Source organism: Colobus angolensis, unplaced genomic scaffold (genome assembly GCF_000951035.1).
Source record: "Colobus angolensis palliatus isolate OR3802 unplaced genomic scaffold, Cang.pa_1.0 Scaffold76, whole genome shotgun sequence".
NCBI lineage: Eukaryota > Metazoa > Chordata > Mammalia > Primates > Cercopithecidae > Colobus > Colobus angolensis.
Genome location: NW_012121376.1, coordinates 2,141,084 through 2,146,340, shown reverse-complemented (window position 1 = coordinate 2,146,340; position 5,257 = coordinate 2,141,084). Strand labels below are relative to the sequence as shown.

The following is a 5,257-nucleotide window of genomic DNA, read 5'->3' as shown; positions in this document are numbered from 1 at the left end:
AGGGCTACACGTGGCCAGCTGCATCCCTGTGACATGGCAGAGCAGATGGGGGCCCATGGGTGGTTGTCTGGGGCTGGCAGGGATGGGCAGTCATTGGGTGGTCTTTGGGGATGATGAAAAGACTTTGGAAGTAAACAGAAGGCATAGTACAGCATGCGCCTCATGCCACCTACTGTGTCATAGTTTAAAACTTTAATTTTATGTGCAGTGAGTTTCACCTTAATTCAAAAAACAGAAAGAGAAATACCGGAGGATGAGAATTCTTTACTCATGGTGTGCTCTGTGCATGTGAGATGAATGTCATACCCCACACACTTGCAGACTCCCAGTTGGGTGCTGTTCCTGCCCTCCTGGAGTCAACGACCTGTACGAAGTCCCCAAAAGAATGGGATGGTGCCCCGGCAGCCTGGGGCTTTGAAGGGGGAGGGCGTCACCCAGGTGGACCCTGCCAGACCCCTCACTTAGGGGCGGCTGAGGGTGCACCAATCGGTGTGCTGGGACTCTGTGTTCTGACCACAGTGCTGGGGCCCTTTCTAGAAGCTTCCTGGAGGCGAGAGTCAGTTTTTGTGTAGGTGCAGGGAACGCAGGCCGGAGGCCCCATAACGATGGGCACATCTCCATCCCGGAGCCTCACTGGCCACACCTGCTTCAGGGGAGCAAAGGGGGCTGCTGGGGTGCTCGGTCCGTGGGAGGTGCCAGTCAGAAGGTGAGTGTGAAACTGGGGCGCTCGGGCTGTGGGAGGTGCCTGTCGAAGGGCAAGTGTGAAACTGGGGCGCTCGGGCCGTGGGAGGTGCCTGTTGGAAGGCAAGTATGAAAACAGCAGTGTGGAAGCAATGGAAGGGTCTTTCCAAGGAAGAGGGTCTGGGGAAAATGAGGGGGCGGTCAGGACCGGCTTCTGAAACATTTTTTAAATGTCTGTTTTCTCATTATATCCTGTAAAAATACAGGAAAGTAGAAAGTGGGAAAAGGCGCTTCGAATCTGCCGTCCAGACCTAACTGAGAGCGCAAGGTGTGCTGCTGCCCTCAGGGCACGTGCCCATGCCTCCTCCTGCACCCGCCCTCACATCTCCCCATCTGGCATGAAGCCGCTCAATAGCTATTTATGGGCTAAATTTTGGCCATGATTAAATTCCTGTGACTTGGTTTCCCTGGAAGCTCATGAGAGCCCAGGATGCCTTAAGTGGATGGAACGGCGACTCGGGGCTCAGGGGAAGGCAGGCAGGATCACTGATGCACCTGCACTCCGCCTGGCAGTAGCCTGCTTCAGTGGCTGTGGCTCAGTTTTGGGTGCTGTTTATCTCCTACAAACGAGGAAACCAGAGCTCTGAAAGCACCAAGGCTGGCCGAGGGTCCCCATAGAGAATTGAGGAGTGGGCTGGAATCCCCCCCAACCAGTGCCCCTTGCTGAGCCTGGAGTGGGGTCTGAGTGTTAAACTCTCCAGGGGAAGCCCCCACCGAGGGTGACCCCCCCCAGAGACCAGAGGGCTGGACACCCCAAATTCCTTGGAGCAGGTGCACCCCTCTGCCGCCTGGGAGGAAAAAAGCCCAGTGGGTTAGGAAAAAGCCGCTCACCCTTGCAAAGCCGCAGCGTCCTGGACCTTGGCCGCTCGTTCTAGTTTATGGTGAAAGCCAGGTGGGGCCAGGAACAGACTCTGTGCCTCTGAGGCAGCTGGACGCAGCTCTTGACGCAGAAGGTTGATTTTGTGTGGATCCCTCTTGACCAGACAAGGTAGGGTTAAGTGTGTGAAGGGGGAGAAGGGAATGCTTGAAACTTCCCAGCCCGGAGCCAGCCAGTGCGCAGAGACACAGCCCAGCGCACTGCTGCCGCTGCGGGCACCTGGGGCGTGGAGCCGGACACGGGGCAGCCGTCCCTCTGCAACCACACGCCACAGGGGATGAGCGCCGGCAGACACGCCCGCTCGCCCCAGGGTAAGTGCAGTGTGCGGCGTCTGGGGCGGCTCTGGGCGCTGGTGTCAAGGAGGTCAGAAGTGAAGTGTTTTCACGCAGGCCGGATGCGATGCGATTGGGCCATCCGGATTGACCATGGTGTTGATCACGATGCCTTCAGACTCGCAGTCGAGGGGGTGCAGGCGGGGCAATGCGCCATGTGGGAACGTCTTTCAGGCAAAACAAAGCATTTTGCTTTCCAGTTGGTGATAGAGAGTGCTGGACCCAATGCCAAGAGCTCAGAGGCGAATTCATTTGGTGGGAAGAGTCCGTCAGCGTCTTTGATCTGACGTGGTTAGGGGCGTCCTCCCCAAGTAACAATTTCTATTAGCTGCTGACTTCGCCTTTTCTCCTTTTCGTGGCACGCTCCAGGTGACAGACTTCTCTCTCAGCGCCCAGGTTGGGATATGCCGTGGACAGACTCAATTAGCTAAACATGTTGTTAATTGTGCATCTCATTACAGCTTTATTTTATTTTATTTTTTTTTTTTTGAGGAAAGAAAAACAAAGCGTGGAGGCGGAAGGGCTGGGTGCCCCGGCCATCCAGGGGCAGGATGAGTTTGGGGCTTGCAAGTCCACAGTGGATGTGAGGCAGGCACCGTCAATAATGAAGTGTCTTTACGATGTTTGTAAGCACGAGGCTCTCCTCAATCCTTTTATTTGAACGCGTTTCAAAGCAGACCCCTTCCTGGCACTTCTGTGAGGTGTCTGTTTCCCATTATAAAGCTGGGCCATGAACGAAAGTGATCATCGCGGCTTCCGAACATAAACTTCCTGAAACTCCTTTAGAAGGTTCCTCCATGACGTGCAGACATAACCAGAAAGCTGTCACACTGGGAGGTCGGCCGCCGGTGCGTCTTGGCTCCCTCGTGATCCTGGTGAGGGTGGCGGGTCGGGATTGTAAACTGCAGGAGGGGACTTAAGCAACAGAACAGGGAAGAAAAATGGCTGAGTTTAGCAAAAGGCCGGTCTCAGAAGTGACTTCCCCCCTGCCCCCTGTCCCCCGCCCAGTGTCCTTACGCTTTGTGCAGAAATCCAGTGTGATCTAAGATACTGGTGTGGAATTCCCATGTGATGGCGATTTGTCATGCCTTCCAGTGTCCTGAGCAGGAACAGGACAGAGGGCGTTGGTGGCTTTTTAGTTAAAAACATAGGGCCTCGGCCAGGTGTGGTGGCTCACGCCTGTAATCCCAGCACTTTAGGAGGATCACCTGAGGTCAGGAGTTTGTACAGCAGCCTGGCCAACGTGGTGAAACCCCATCTCTACTAAAAAATACAAAAATTAGCTGGGTGTGGTGGTGGGCGCCTGTAATCCCAGCTACTCGGGAGACTGAGGCAGGAGAATCACTTGAACCTGGGAGGTGGAGGTTACAGTGAACGGAGATCGTGCCATTGCACTCCAGCCTGGGGGACAAGAGTGAGACTTTGTCTCAAAAAACAAAACAAAACGAACAAAAACAAACAAAAGAACATGGGCAGGGCCTCTCACCCTGTGTGGTGGCTTAGGGACACAGAGCTTCCTGGCCACCCTTCGGCTTTGGTCCCATCTGTCCTCACAGCGGTCCAGGGGCTAAATCACAAGGTACCGACGTCCCTCTTCGTCCTTCCTGACTTCAAGGAGAGTTTCTTTGCAGACCCAGTACTTGGATTGGGCTGTGAAAGAGGAGGAACCCTCCCTGGGATAGATGGGGGTAGGTGGGGGTAGGTAGGGGTAGGTGGGGGTAGATGGGAGTAGGTGGGGGTAGATGGGGGTAGATGTCACTTGCTACCAAAGCGTCTGCTGCGGGGCCCCTGATCGCCGCTTCCCTGCCTCCATCCACCGGGACCTGGCCCCTTGGTCTTGCGTCTGTGGAGCCTCTGTGATGACACGTGGCAGAGTGTGTGTGCTCATGGCTTTGGTTTCTCTGGAAAGGGTGTCCCAAGAGGAGGGTGTTCAAAGACTCTTCAAGGACAGGAATTGCTCTCCTCCAACTCTTTAGATGTGGGTAGAAGTTTTGTTCTCGTGTTTTATGTGGTGCCTGACAGTAATGTTATGCGATTCTTCAGCACCAAGAATGGGATCGTCATCAGTTGCTACAGCTGTCCTCATGCGTCCACTGCAGTGGCTGGTTTCTGGTGGATGTCCCTCCCAGCCCCTCCCCACTCCCCACCCCGGGTAGAGCAGGAACAGGACAGAGGCTGTTGGTGGCTTTTTGGTTAAAAACATTGGCAGGGCCTCTCGCCCAGTGTGCTGGCTCAGGGACACAGAGCTTCCTGGCCACGTTTTGGCTTTGGTCCTGTTTGTCCCCACAGCAGTCCATGGGCCATGAGATCTCAAAGGCTGGGCACTGGAGGCTTTGCTCACTGTCCTTCACACCAAGCTGGCCTGAGCTCTCCACCTGCTGGGGCTGCCCAGTGCTCCTTGGCTCAGAAATTCAGAAATGCTTCCAGCCACCCGCCCACGGGACCAGCGTGAAGACCCGGTGCTGGGGCTCCTGGCTGGTGCTGTCACCGCTCAAGTTTGGGGGCCTGCCCTCCTTGTCCTCCCCGAAGCCCCCCTCCCTAATCCCTGGGGGTGTCGGGAGAGTGGGGGTTCCTAGTTGCATTTCTCCTGCATGAATCAGATCATCTTCTCACCCTGCGGAAGCCTTGGGACGCCGAGGCTGGGTGGGGACGGTGGAATAATCCTCCGTGGCACGGGGACGGTCACTGTGCTCGTCACTGTTAGCTGCAGTGCATGTGACCGTCGCCAGGGCTGCCGTGTGAGGAATGGGAGTCAGCTGCGTCTGCTCTGGCCCGGGTAGTTTATAGGGTGGTTTTTACTCCTTGCCGAAGACCAGCAAGGCAAACAGCGTTTAACTCTTTTCACGGCTGAAGAAATGGGACCTCAGAGAGGTTAAGACACTGGCCGGGGGCCACCTGGCCAGGAAGCTTCTGGGCCTCACCTGCACCAGAACTGTCCGATGGGGATGTCGTCTGCCTCCCAGATGGTATCTTAAAAAAAACAAACAAACAACAACAACAACCAAACACGAGGGATTTATTGAGATACACGTCACGTACCACACAGTCCACCCATTAAAGTGCAGTTCCGTTTAGAACATTTACAGATGTGCACCCATGACCCCTATCAACTCAGAAACTTTCGTTACCCCAGACAGAAGCCCCCAGCCTCTCGCCGGCCCCGCCAGCCACACTCTGCTTCAGTCCAGGAGTCGTCAGCTCTGGTCCTGTCCCACGCGCAGGTCACACAACGTGTGGCCCTTTAGGAGTGTCTCCCTCGCTCAGCGTCGCATTCTGGGGGCCCGTCCATGTAGCCAGCGCCACCCCA

The 5,257-nt window shown here is 55.7% G+C and overlaps 1 long non-coding RNA gene across 1 annotated transcript; it reads right to left on the bottom strand.

Annotated features, from left to right (window-relative positions):
* Window positions 1–244: 244 nt before the first annotated feature.
* On the bottom strand, window positions 245–2,520 carry LOC105501887. Its single transcript, XR_001000251.1, has 2 exons — window positions 1,573–2,520; window positions 245–364 (listed from the first exon to the last, which is right to left on the bottom strand). It is a non-coding gene; the product is annotated as an uncharacterized LOC105501887 (long non-coding RNA).
* Window positions 2,521–5,257: the final 2,737 nt, after the last annotated feature.